General features: G+C 29.9%; 3 long non-coding RNA genes across 3 annotated transcripts in view; 1 reads left to right on the forward strand and 2 right to left on the reverse strand.

The window, feature by feature from the left end:
• LOC126302232 (uncharacterized) overlaps positions 1-13,243 on the reverse strand; it is a 179,977-nt gene that overhangs the window by 10,746 nt on the left and 155,988 nt on the right. The gene's annotated exons all lie outside the window — the stretch shown is intronic.
• LOC126302222 (uncharacterized) overlaps positions 1-13,243 on the forward strand; it is a 130,231-nt gene that overhangs the window by 10,669 nt on the left and 106,319 nt on the right. The gene's annotated exons all lie outside the window — the stretch shown is intronic.
• Positions 7,746-13,243, reverse strand: part of LOC126302226 (uncharacterized) — a 51,228-nt gene continuing 45,730 nt past the window's right edge. The window contains exon 2 of the long non-coding RNA XR_007553131.1: positions 7,746-8,304. This is a non-coding gene — a long non-coding RNA (uncharacterized LOC126302226). The remainder of the gene's footprint in view (positions 8,305-13,243) is intronic.

Below are 13,243 nucleotides of genomic sequence, written 5' to 3' on the forward strand. Positions count from 1 at the left end.
TAAAACGATTTATATTCTTTTCACCAGATATATAATCCTCTCTATAATAAATAACCAAAGAAGAAATATATATAACAAAAGATATAAAAATAAGAGATATTCAATCCAAAATTAAAGTTATAACAACTATAGAACCATTTAAATTGAAAAGCTCTCACTCAACAAAAACTCTATAATCAATTATTAAATAATAAATACCTAAAATAAAAATTATAGTTCTCGAAATAAACAAAGAAAAAAAACTCAAAGAACAAATAGAAAATAAATTCACGGCCTAAGATGAAACACTTCATATCATTGATTCCACAAAACAATATTTTTAATTAAAATACTTAAGCAAACTAAACAAAGAAATATTCACCCTTTAAACAGAGAATATTTAAAGGCAATCAATGTAAAAGTAAAAGATGATATTCACGAAAATAACCAAGAGAACAAGTATAAACACCAGAATAATAATTCCCATGCTGAGAATAAGAATATATATACAAAGTATAAACAGCTCTAAAAAAAGATAAAAAAATCAAAGCAAAGAATCTAAAAGAAGATCAAGATATAATTCTATTTAATAATCTAATTTCACCTACCAAATTTAAAGAAGGAGGAGCAGCCATATTTGATGATCTTAAAAGAAACCATCATAAAGCCATTCTTGGCATCAAATTAATTATACCCTTGTTAATTAATAATCTTCGTCTACCTAAACGTTCATAAATAATATTAGATAAACAAAATAAACCAGAAGGCCTCGGGAAAGTGCGGGATGGGCTGCAATGTCAAAGGGTGCTTGGCAATTACAGGACGTGCTTGGATCAAGGAACAGTCGGAATTATAGTTGTAAACTGTTGTAGTTGCGCTGGAAAAGTCCCTGAGCTTCAAGCGCTAATAGAAAGCACAGAAGCGGATATCGTTATAGGTACAGAAAGCTGGCTAAAGCCTGAAATAAGTTCTGCAGAAATTTTTACGAAGTCTCAGACGGTGTTCAGGAAAGATAGATTAGGCAGAATTGGTGGTGGAGTGTTGGTGTCTGTCAGTAGTGGTTTATCTTGTAGTGAAGTCGAAGTAGATACTCTGTGCGAATTGGTGTGGGTGGAGGTTATACTTAACAGCCGAATTAAGTTAATAATTGGCTCCTTCTACCGACCCCCAGACTCCGATGATACAGTTGCGGAACAGTTCAGAGAAAGTTTGAGTCTCGTAACAAATAAATACCCCACTCATACGGTTATAGTTGGTGGGGACTTCAACCTACCCTCGGTATGTTGGCAAAAATACTTGTTCAAAACCGGTGGTAGGCACAAAACGTCTTCCGAGATTGTCCTAAATGCATTCTCCGAAAATTATTTAGAGCAGTTAGTCCACGAACCCACGCGAATTGTAAATGGTTGCGAAAACACACTTGACCTCTTGGCCACAAACAATCCAGAGCTGATAGAGAGCATCATGACTGATACAGGGATTAGTGATCACAAGGTCATTGTAGCTAGGCTCAATACCATATCTTCCAAATCCATCAGAAACAAACGCAAAATAATTTTATTTAAAAAAGCGGATAAAGTACCACTAGAAGCCTTCCTAAAAGACAATTTCCATTCCTTCCGAACTGACTATGCGAATGTAGACGAGATGTGGCTCAAATTCAAAGATATAGTAGCAACAGCAATTGAGATATTCATACCTCATAAATTGGTAAGAGATGGAACGGATCCCCCGTGGTACACAAAAAAGGTCCGAACGCTGTTGCAGAGGCAACGGAAAAAGCATGCGAAGTTCAGAAGAACGCGAAATCCTGAAGATGGGCTAAAATTTACAGACGCGCGAAATTTGGCACGTACTTCGATGCGAGATGCCTTTAATAGGTTCCACAACGAAACATTGTCTCGAAATTTGGTAGAAAATCCGAAGAAATTCTGGTCGTATGTAAAGTACACAAGCGGCAAGACGCAGTCAATACCTTCGCTGCGCAGTGCCGATGGTACTGTTATCGACGACTGCGCCGCTAAAGCGGAGTTATTGAACGCAGTTTTCCGAAATTCCTTCACCAGGGAAGACGAATGGAATATTCCAGAATTTGAAACACGAACATCTGCTAGCATGAGTTTCTTAGAAGTAGATACCTTAGGGGTTGCGAAGCAACTCAAATCGCTTGATACGGGCAAGTCTTCAGGTCCAGATTGTATACCGATTAGGTTCCTTTCAGATTACGCTGATACTATAGCTCCCTACTTAGCACTCATATACAACCGCTCGCTCACCGATAGATCTGTACCTACAGATTGGAAAATTGCGCAGGTCGCACCAGTGTTCAAGAAGGGTAGTAGGAGTAATCCATTTAACTACAGACCTATATCATTGACGTCGGTTTGCAGTAGGGTTTTGGAGCATATACTGTATTCAAACATTATGAATCACCTCGAAGGGAACGATCTATTGACACGTAATCAGCATGGCTTCAGAAAACATCGCTCTTGTGCAACGCAGCTAGCTCTTTATTCGCACGAAGTAATGGCCGCTATCGACAGGGGATCTCAAGTTGATTCCGTATTTCTAGATTTCCGGAAAGCTTTTGACACCGTTCCTCACAAGCGACTTCTAATCAAGCTGCGGAGCTATGGGGTATCGTCTCAGTTGTGCGACTGGATTCGTGATTTCCTGTCAGGAAGGTCACAGTTCGTAGTAATAGACGGCAAATCATCGAGTAAAACTGAAGTGATATCAGGTGTTCCCCAGGGAAGCGTCCTGGGACCTCTACTGTTCCTGATCTATATAAATGACCTGGGTGACAATCTGAGCAGTTCTCTTAGGTTGTTCGCAGATGATGCTGTAATTTACCGTCTAGTAAGGTCATCCGAAGACCAGTATCAGCTGCAAAGCGATTTAGAAAAGATAGCTGTATGGTGTGTCAGGTGGCAGTTGACGCTAAATAACGAAAAGTGTGAGATGATTCACATGAGTTCAAAAAGAGATCCGTTGGAATTCGATTACTCGATAAATAGTACAATTCTCAAGGCTGTCAATTCAACTAAGTACCTGGGTGTTAAAATTACAAACAACTTCAGTTGGAAGGACCACATAGATAATATTGTCGGGAAGGCGAGCCAAAGGTTGCGTTTCATGGGCAGGACACTTAGAAGATGCAACAAGTCCACTAAAGAGACAGCTTACACTACACTCGTTCGTCCTCTGTTAGAATATTGCTGCGCGGTGTGGGATCCTTACCAGGTGGGATTGACGGAGGACATCGAGAGGGTGCAAAGAAGGGCAGCTCGTTTTGTATTATCGCGTTATAGGGGAGAGAGTGTGGCAGATATGATACACGAGTTGGGATGGAAGTCATTACAGCATAGACGTTTTTCGTCGCGGCGAGACCTTTTTACGAAATTTCAGTCACCAACTTTCTCTTCCGAATGCGAAAATATTTTGTTGAGCCCAACCTACATAGGTAGGAATGATCATCAAAATAAAATAAGAGAAATCAGAGCTCGAACAGAATGGTTTAGGTGTTCGTTTTTCCCGCTCGCTGTTCGGGAGTGGAATAGTAGAGAGATAGTATGATTGTGGTTCGATGAACCCTCTGCCAAGCACTTAAATGTGAATTGCAGAGTAGTCATGTAGATGTAGAAGAACATAAACCATGACCAACCATTAGAGAAAGAGAACCTACACAACCTCATCAATTCATAGTCATCAATTCACCAATAACCATTCTTATATGAGCAACAGAAGAATATGCAATTAAAGACTTTAAATCAACCTGACGAAAACAAATAAATCTTACAATAACACCCCCAGATAAACCTAAAGACAATCAAAAATAATTAAACTTTAAACCCAAATAAGAAATAACCTTTATAACACGAAAAATACCATAACCACCTAACTTTAATAAAACACCAGCAAGAATTATTCTACCTGAAATAGGGGCCTCTACATGAGCCTTAGGAAGTCATAAATGAACCAAAAACATAGGTATCTCAACTAAAAAAGCCAAAATTATAAACACCTAAAACATAAAATAATAAGAACCAAAATCAACCAATAAAGGAAAATATAAAGTATTAGAAAAATCATAAACCTTAAATAAAACTAATAATAAAGGTAATCTAGCAACCAAAGTATAAAAAATTAAATAAACACCAGCCTGCAAACGCTCAGGTTGATAACCCCAACCCAAAATTAAAAGTAAAGTAGGAACTAATCTAGCCTCAAAAAAAATATAAAAAGAAAGAAGACTTAATCTAGCAAATGAACAATAAAGCATAATTATTAAAATCAAAACCATAAAAACAAAAAAATTAGAATGATATGAACTTAAATAAACTGAACCTCTAGCAGTGATTATTAAAGAACAAATCCAAAAACTAAGTAAAATTAAACTAAAAGAAAAATAATCAATACCAAAATAATATCTAATTATATTCAAATCAGCATATGAATAAACACAAATTATAAAAACAAAACCCGACAGAAACATTAAAGAATGAACCAACCATCAACAATTATTTAATAAACAAAGAGGGATCAAAAAAATAGTTATAAATAAATACTTTAACATAAAGATAACCAAAAGAATTAAAAAAATCATTACCATGAGAACGAATTATTGAAACTAAAATAGAAAGACCTAAAGCACCCTCACAAACAGAAAAAACTAAAAAAATAACAGGAAAAAAATAATCATAATCAAACTCAATAAGAAAAACAATAACTAACATAAATAAAGAAAGAACAATATATTCTAATCTCAAAAGAACCATTAATAAATGTTTACGTTTAGAAGAAAAAACATAAACACCAGCAAAATAAATCAATAAAGAAGTAAAAATAGAGAATATAAACATTAGTTTTAATAGTTTAAAAAAAACGCCGGTCTTGCAAACCGGAAATAAGTCCAGCCCCCACTTTTAAAACTTCAGAGGTGGAAAAGCTTCCATCATCGGTCCCCAAAACCGGTATTTTAAATAAACTAACCCCTGAAATGATCAAAATAATAATTATATCATTATCAAATGTAATAAATATTAATTTTATTAAATTAAGACACCCAATATCAATAATGCTTTTTATTATCCTTCAAACCTTCCTAGTTGGATTAATAACAGGAACAATAATAGACAGATATTGATTATCATATATTTTATTTTTAACATTTCTTGGTGGTATACTAGTATTATTTATTTACATTACAAGAATTGCATCAAACGAAATATTTCAGCCTAAATCAATCACTATAATTATTACATTAATAATGTGAGTATTTATCATATTAATATTAATTATTCTAGATATAACTATATTTATAGACTTTTTCAAAAACACCGAAACTATAAATATTGATAATTCAATCAATTATCAAGAAATAACAATATCTTTAGAAAAATTATATAATAGACCAACATTCATTACTACAATAATAATAATAATTTATTTATTTTTAGCACTACTAGCAGTTGTTAAAATCACCAATATTAATCAGGGACCTATTCGTAAAATAAGATAATTACTAATGAATAAACCCTTACGATTAAGACATCCTTTAATTAAAATTATTAATAACTCTTTAATTGACTTACCTGCCCCAACAAATATTTCATTTTGATGAAATTTTTTATCCCTATTAGGGTTATGTTTGGTAATTCAAATCGTAACTGGACTATTTTTAGCTATACATTATACATCGAATATTGAAATAGCATTCAGTAGTGTAGTACACATCTGCCGAGACGTAAATAATGGTTGAATTATCCGAACCTTACACGCAAATGGAGCATCTATATTTTTTATTTGTATTTACTTACATGTAGGACGGGGAATTTACTATGGATCTTATATATATATACATACCTGAATAATTGGTACAGTGATTTTATTTTTAGTTATAGCAACTGCATTTATAGGATATGTCTTACCCTGAGGCCAAATATCTTTTTGAGGTGCAACAGTAATTACTAATTTATTATCAGCAATCCCATACTTAGGAACAGATTTAGTCCAATGAGTATGAGGAGGATTCGCTGTTGATAATGCAACATTAAATCGATTCTTCACATTCCATTTTGTATTACCATTTATTATTGCTGCTATAGCAGCAATTCATTTATTTTTTCTTCACCAAACAGGATCTAATAATCCTCTTGGACTAAATGGAGATATTGAAAAAATTCCATTCCATCCATACTTTAGCTTTAAGGATTCTATTACATTTGTAATAATAACATCATTATTAATTATACTATGTTTAATTAATCCTTACCTATTAGGAGATCCAGATAACTTTGTACCTGCCAACCCATTAGTAACACCAGTTCACATTCAACCAGAATGATATTTCCTATTTGCATATGCAATTCTACGATCTATCCCTAATAAGTTAGGAGGTGTTATTGCATTATTTTTATCAATTAGAATCTTAATAATTTTAGCATTTTATAATAAAACACCATTCCGAGGCATTCAATTTTACCCTATTAATCAAATTTTATTCTGAATTATAGTAGTTGTTGTATGCTTACTAACGTGAATTGGTAAACGACCTTTTGAAGAACCTTATATTATAACAGGTCAAATCTTAACAATTATTTACTTCACATATTTCTTAATTAATGTCCATGTCGCAAACGCATGAGATAAATTAATTAAGGAATAAAGTTAATTAGCTTAGGAAAAGCATATGTTTTGAAAACATAAAATTAGAAGTTTAACTCTTCTATTAACTTTTCTCAAAAAATTTCACTAAACAAATGAGATAAATAAAATCTTTAAACCAACAAAGAAAATAAAAAAATTCAAAGATAAAGGTAAAAAACTTTTTCAAGCTAAGTACATTAATTTATCATAACGGAACCGTGGTAATGTTCCACGAACCCAAATAAAACCAAAAGATATAATAGCAAGCTTAATAAAAAATATAAAAGAATAAAAATCACCGCCCAAAAAAATTAAAGCCAATAACATTCTTATGAAGACAATTCTAGTATATTCAGCTAAAAAAATTAAAGTAAAACCACCCGCACCATACTCAATATTAAATCCTGAAACTAACTCAGATTCCCCTTCAGCAAAATCAAAAGGAGTACGATTAGTTTCAGCTAAGCAAGAAGCAAAACAAGCTAAAGCTAAAGGAAAAGAAATAATAATAAATCAACAATAAAGCTGATAGTTTATAAAATCAAACACATTAAAACTACCAATTAAAATAATTAAAGACAATAAAATTAAAGCTAAACTAACTTCATAAGAAATTGTTTGAGCAACAGAACGAAGAGAACCTAATAATGAATAATTTGAATTAGAAGATCAACCAGCAATTATAACAGTATAAACACCTAATCTAGTACAACATAAAAAAAATAAAAATCCATAAGAAAAAGAACACATATAAGTTAAATAAGGAAAAATTACTCAAACGGCTAAAGAAATCATTAAATTAAAAACAGGGGAAAAATAATAAAGTAGGTAATTAGATATAATAGGAATTGGCTGCTCCTTACAAATTAACTTAATAGCATCTCTAAATGGCTGAGGAATTCCAACAAAACCTACCTTATTTGGACCCTTTCGAATCTGAATATAACCTACAACCTTACGCTCTAATAAAGTTAAAAAGGCAACACTAATTAAAACACAAATAACCAATAAAAGAAAATTCAAAATAAATATAAATAAATCATAAAGTATCAATACTATTTGTAGAAAAAATCTACATAAATGAATTCTAAATTCAACACATTAATCTGTCAAAATAGTAAATAAATTAATATTAATCAATATAACAAAAAATATTTTAACCATATGGTCCTTTCGTACTAATATGGATTAACAATCTTAGGATAGAAACCGACCTGGCTCACGCCGGTCTGAACTCAGATCATGTAAGAATTTAAAGGTCGAACAGACCTAATCATTGGGCTCCTGCACCCAAAATTTTTCTTAATCCAACATCGAGGTCGCAATCTGCTTTGTCGATATGAGCTCTCAAAAACAATTACGCTGTTATCCCTAAGGTAACTTAATCTTATGATCATAAATTATGGATCAAAATAACAAACATAAATAAATGATATAATAATGAAGAGTTTATCTATTCTTCATGTCACCCCAACAAAACATCATCATTAAATATAGAAAGACAAACAAAAAACTATATAAAAGTAAAATGTCAAGCTCTATAGGGTCTTCTCGTCCTAAAGAAGAATTTAAGCCTTTTGACTCAAAAGTTAAATTCAAAAATTTATTAAGAGACAGTTGATTTCTCGTCAAGCCATTCATTCCAGCCACTAATTAAGAGACTAATGATTATGCTACCTTTGCACAGTCAAAATACCGCGGCTCTTTAAAAATACGCTCAGTGAGCAGGCCAGACCTCAAAATATAAACAAGAGGACATGTTTTTGATAAACAGGCGGAAATCAATTTTGCCTAGTTCCTTATAATAAGTTCACAAGGTAAAAATTTCATACAAATAAATATACTAATTCTATCATTATTACAAAAATTTTAAAATTAAATTAATAATCTTAATAAAAAACCTAAAATATTTATAAAATCAAAATAAAAAATAATGAACTAAAACGTAATCTTAAAGATAGCTGGTTTAAAGCTTACTATTATATTTCTATAAAATAAATTATAGGTTATTAACTTCAAAGCTTATCCCTTAAAGAATAAATAAGTTAATATTTTTACTTAAAAAATTAAATAAAAACAAATAACTTTAAAAAACTAAATTTTTTCTTAAGAAACTAGATATCTTGGGAAACGATTAACATCTCATTTCTATAAATAATTTAATAATAATTATGATACATTAACTATAAATTATTTATAAATCAACCCAAATCGAGACAAGTAAAATAAATACTAAAATTTTGATAAACCCTGATACAAAAGGTACAATAAATAAAATCTACTTAAAAAAATGTAAAATAATATTTCATAAAACACTTACATTACCAATGAACTATAATTTAAAAAATCAATTCTATAAAATATACTAAGACAAAAATACAATAAAATTATTTATATTAAATAATTAAATAAACAAAAAATAAATATAATAAAATAAATAATCAAGATATCCTGATTTGCACAGAAAAATTTTCAGTGTAAATGAAACACTTTACTAATAAGTTATATCTTGAAACTCTTCCTAGATACACTTTCCAGTACATCTACTATGTTACGACTTATCTCATCTAAATTGAAGCTACTTTAAAATAAAATAGAATAATCAATAATGAGAGCGACGGGCGATGTGTACAAATCTCAGAGCCAATATCAGTTAAATTAAATAAATTAAATTACTATCAAATCCACCTTCATTAACAGTATTTCACAATCAAATCCGTTATAAACAAAAATCTATTGTAACCCACCTCCTCTTAACTATAAGCTGCACCTTGACCTGAAATATTTTATAATTATAAATCTTGAGAATTATAACTCTAAAAAGATTCTCTGATAACGGAGATATACAAACAAATAAATTAAGTAGAGTAAATCGTGTATTATCAATCATGGGGTAGGTTCCTCTGAATGGAATGAGATACCGCCAAATTCTTTGGGTTTAAGGACCTTAACTAATAGTACCCTGGTAAATATAATTAACATTTAAAATAATAGGGTATCTAATCCTAGTTTATTATTTAAATTTCACAGATTCATAAAAAGGGCCACAAATAAATTTTAACATTTCACCTTACAAATTTATATTTCAACCCTAATAATATAAACAACTGTTTTAACCAATAATATTCACTTGTATCAATCGTATAACCGCGGCTGCTGGCACGAATTATGCCGATACTAAATCAATTGCTAAATCCAAAATCACTTGATAATTAAATCAAATTACTGCAAAAAGAACATTTAGTCTAACAAAACTTACATATAATACAAAGAAAAAGTGAATAAACAAGCAAGAATAAAACTTTTAAAAATAAAAAATAAGAAAATTTTAAATCTATTAATTCAGGAAAAAATAAAAGATTCAAATATTTAAAGAAAAAAAAAAGAAAAAAACCACAAACATTAACCAAAAAAAAAAAGAAACGCCCCTATGTATGACCACAACAACTTCTCTATTATATATAATTAAAGATTAATATGGAACATGTATAGCAATAAATGTATTATATTCTTTCTTATTTAATCTTTCTTTTCACTAATAAATAAAAAAAGATTAAATAATATAATAAATATATTTTATACAATTATGTAATTTAATATAATATGTTATTAATATGAATTCTTTTTTTTATATTAAGTTAACTTTCATATATATTAGTTAAATAATCTAATTATAGATAATTTACATAATTATATTATTATAATTATTATAATTATTTATATTAATTATAATATTTTATATTTAAATTAATAATTTTATTTATTATATCTAATTATAATAATATTAAATATTAAATTACATATTATTATATATATTATATTATAATAACCTATTTTAAGCTAAAAACATAAGTAGCTATAATCCTAGGTAAATAATTGCATTAAAATAATCAATTGATAATGGTAAGATGAACTTATAATACTTTAATTTCAATTAAATGTAATATATTAATATAAATTATTTATTATATATATATATATATATAAAAATAAAATGAGCAGGATAAATTAATCCTAATTAAACAAAATAATACATAAAAGAATTTCAAAAAAAACTTTCGATTTATATATTAAATAAATGAAGTGCCTGATGAAAGGGTTACCTTGATAGGGTAAATAAAGTAAATAAAATTACCTTCATTAAAATTACATAAGATAGAATTAAACTACCTCCTTTAGTATCAAAAGCTAACGTGCATCATACACCTTAATGTAAAAAGGTAAGCTAAACAAGCTAATGGGTTCATACCCCATTTATAGAGGTATCAATCCTCTCCTTTTTAATGACCAACAACTCTACAAAACTTCTCTTCCTATCAACATTAATGATAGGAACGATCCTGTCCATTTCATCAAATTCCTGATTTGGGGTTTGAATAGGACTTGAGATCAACTTACTTTCATTTATTCCGCTCCTAACAAGAAATAAAAATATAATAATAAATGAATCATCAATTAAATATTTTATTGTCCAAGCAATAGCATCGACAATATTATTATTTTCAATTTTGCTGATTCAAATAAAATATCCCATGGGATGGGAAACAGAATTTATCCCATCAATAATAATTAGATCTAGACTATTATTAAAGATTGGAGCTGCACCTTTCCATTTCTGATTTCCTGAAGTTATAGGAGCATCAAGATGAAATAATTGTTTAACATTAATAACATGACAAAAAATCGCCCCAATAATGGTCTTATCTTATTGTATTCAATTAAGAACTTTTATTTGAACAATTATTATCTTAAGAATTATTATTGGGGCAATAGGAGGTTTAAATCAAACATCCTTACGACAACTTTTAGCATATTCATCAATCAGACACCTAGGTTGAATAATTAGATCATTAACAGTCAGAGAAAACATCTGAGAACTATACTTCATTATTTACTCACTATTAAGATTAATTATAGTTTTATTATTTAAGCAAATAAATTTATTTTTCATAAATCAAATTTATTCAGCCAGAAATATAAAAACCGAAATTAAATTCATTATATTCTTATCTTTATTATCTTTAGGTGGACTACCACCATTCCTTGGATTCTTACCAAAATGAATTGTAATACAATCATTAATAGAAAACAATATAACAACTATTATAACTATTATAGTTGTATTAACTACAATTACACTCTACTACTATATACGTATTAGATTCTCAGCTCTAATTATATCATACACAGAAAATTCGTGATCTATAAAGATAAAGTCCCAAAAATCAAGAATCATTCTTCCTATAACAGTAATAATTTCAACAATAGGATTGATTTCAACATCAACCTTAATTTCATTATACTAAGGACTTAAGTTAATCAAACTAATAACCTTCAAAGTTATAATTAAAAGAATAATCTTTTAGGCCTTAGTAAAATTTTACACCTCTAGAATTGCAGTCTAGAATCATAATTGAATATAAGACCTAAATATGATAAGAGAGAAAACATCTCATAAGTAGATTTACAGTGTACCACCTAAAATTCAGCCATCTTACCGCAAAAATGATTATTCTCAACAAACCATAAGGACATTGGTACTTTATACTTCATATTTGGAGCATGAGCAGGAATAGTAGGAACATCAATAAGAATACTTATTCGTGCTGAACTTGGCCAACCCGGATCTCTAATTGGGGATGACCAGATTTATAATGTTATTATTACAGCTCACGCATTCGTAATAATTTTCTTTATAGTAATACCTATTATAATTGGTGGATTTGGTAATTGACTTGTTCCACTAATAATTGGTGCACCAGATATAGCATTTCCACGAATAAATAATATAAGTTTATGATTACTACCACCTTCACTAACCCTTCTTCTTACATCTTCTATAGTAGATAATAGTGCTGGTACAGGATGAACAGTTTACCCTCCTCTAGCAGGAGCTATTGCACACGGGGGTGCATCTGTAGATCTAGCTATTTTTTCACTGCACTTAGCAGGTGTATCATCTATTCTTGGTGCAGTGAATTTCATTACAACAGCAATTAATATACGATCAGAAAGTATAACTTTAGATCAAACACCTTTATTTGTATGATCTGTAGCTATTACAGCATTACTTCTCCTTCTTTCACTTCCAGTTTTAGCAGGAGCTATTACTATATTATTAACAGATCGAAATTTAAATACATCATTCTTTGACCCTGCAGGAGGGGGTGACCCAATTCTATATCAACATCTATTTTGATTCTTTGGACACCCAGAAGTTTATATTTTAATTCTACCGGGGTTCGGAATTATTTCACATATTGTATGTCAAGAAAGAGGAGAAATTGAATCATTTGGAACATTAGGTATAATTTATGCTATACTATCAATTGGACTAATAGGATTTATTGTATGAGCACATCATATATTTACAGTAGGAATGGATGTTGACACATGAGCATATTTTACATCAGCAACAATAATTATTGCTGTACCTACAGGAATTAAGGTATTTAGATGATTAGCTACATTATATGGAACTAAATTCAAGTTCAATCCACCATTATTATGAGCTCTAGGATTTATTTTCCTATTTACAATTGGTGGATTAACAGGATTAGTATTAGCAAATTCATCACTTGATACTGTATTACATGATACATATTATGTAGTAGCC

This window comes from Schistocerca gregaria, unplaced genomic scaffold (assembly GCF_023897955.1).
Source record: "Schistocerca gregaria isolate iqSchGreg1 unplaced genomic scaffold, iqSchGreg1.2 ptg000169l, whole genome shotgun sequence".
NCBI classification, from domain to species: Eukaryota; Metazoa; Arthropoda; class Insecta; order Orthoptera; family Acrididae; genus Schistocerca; species Schistocerca gregaria.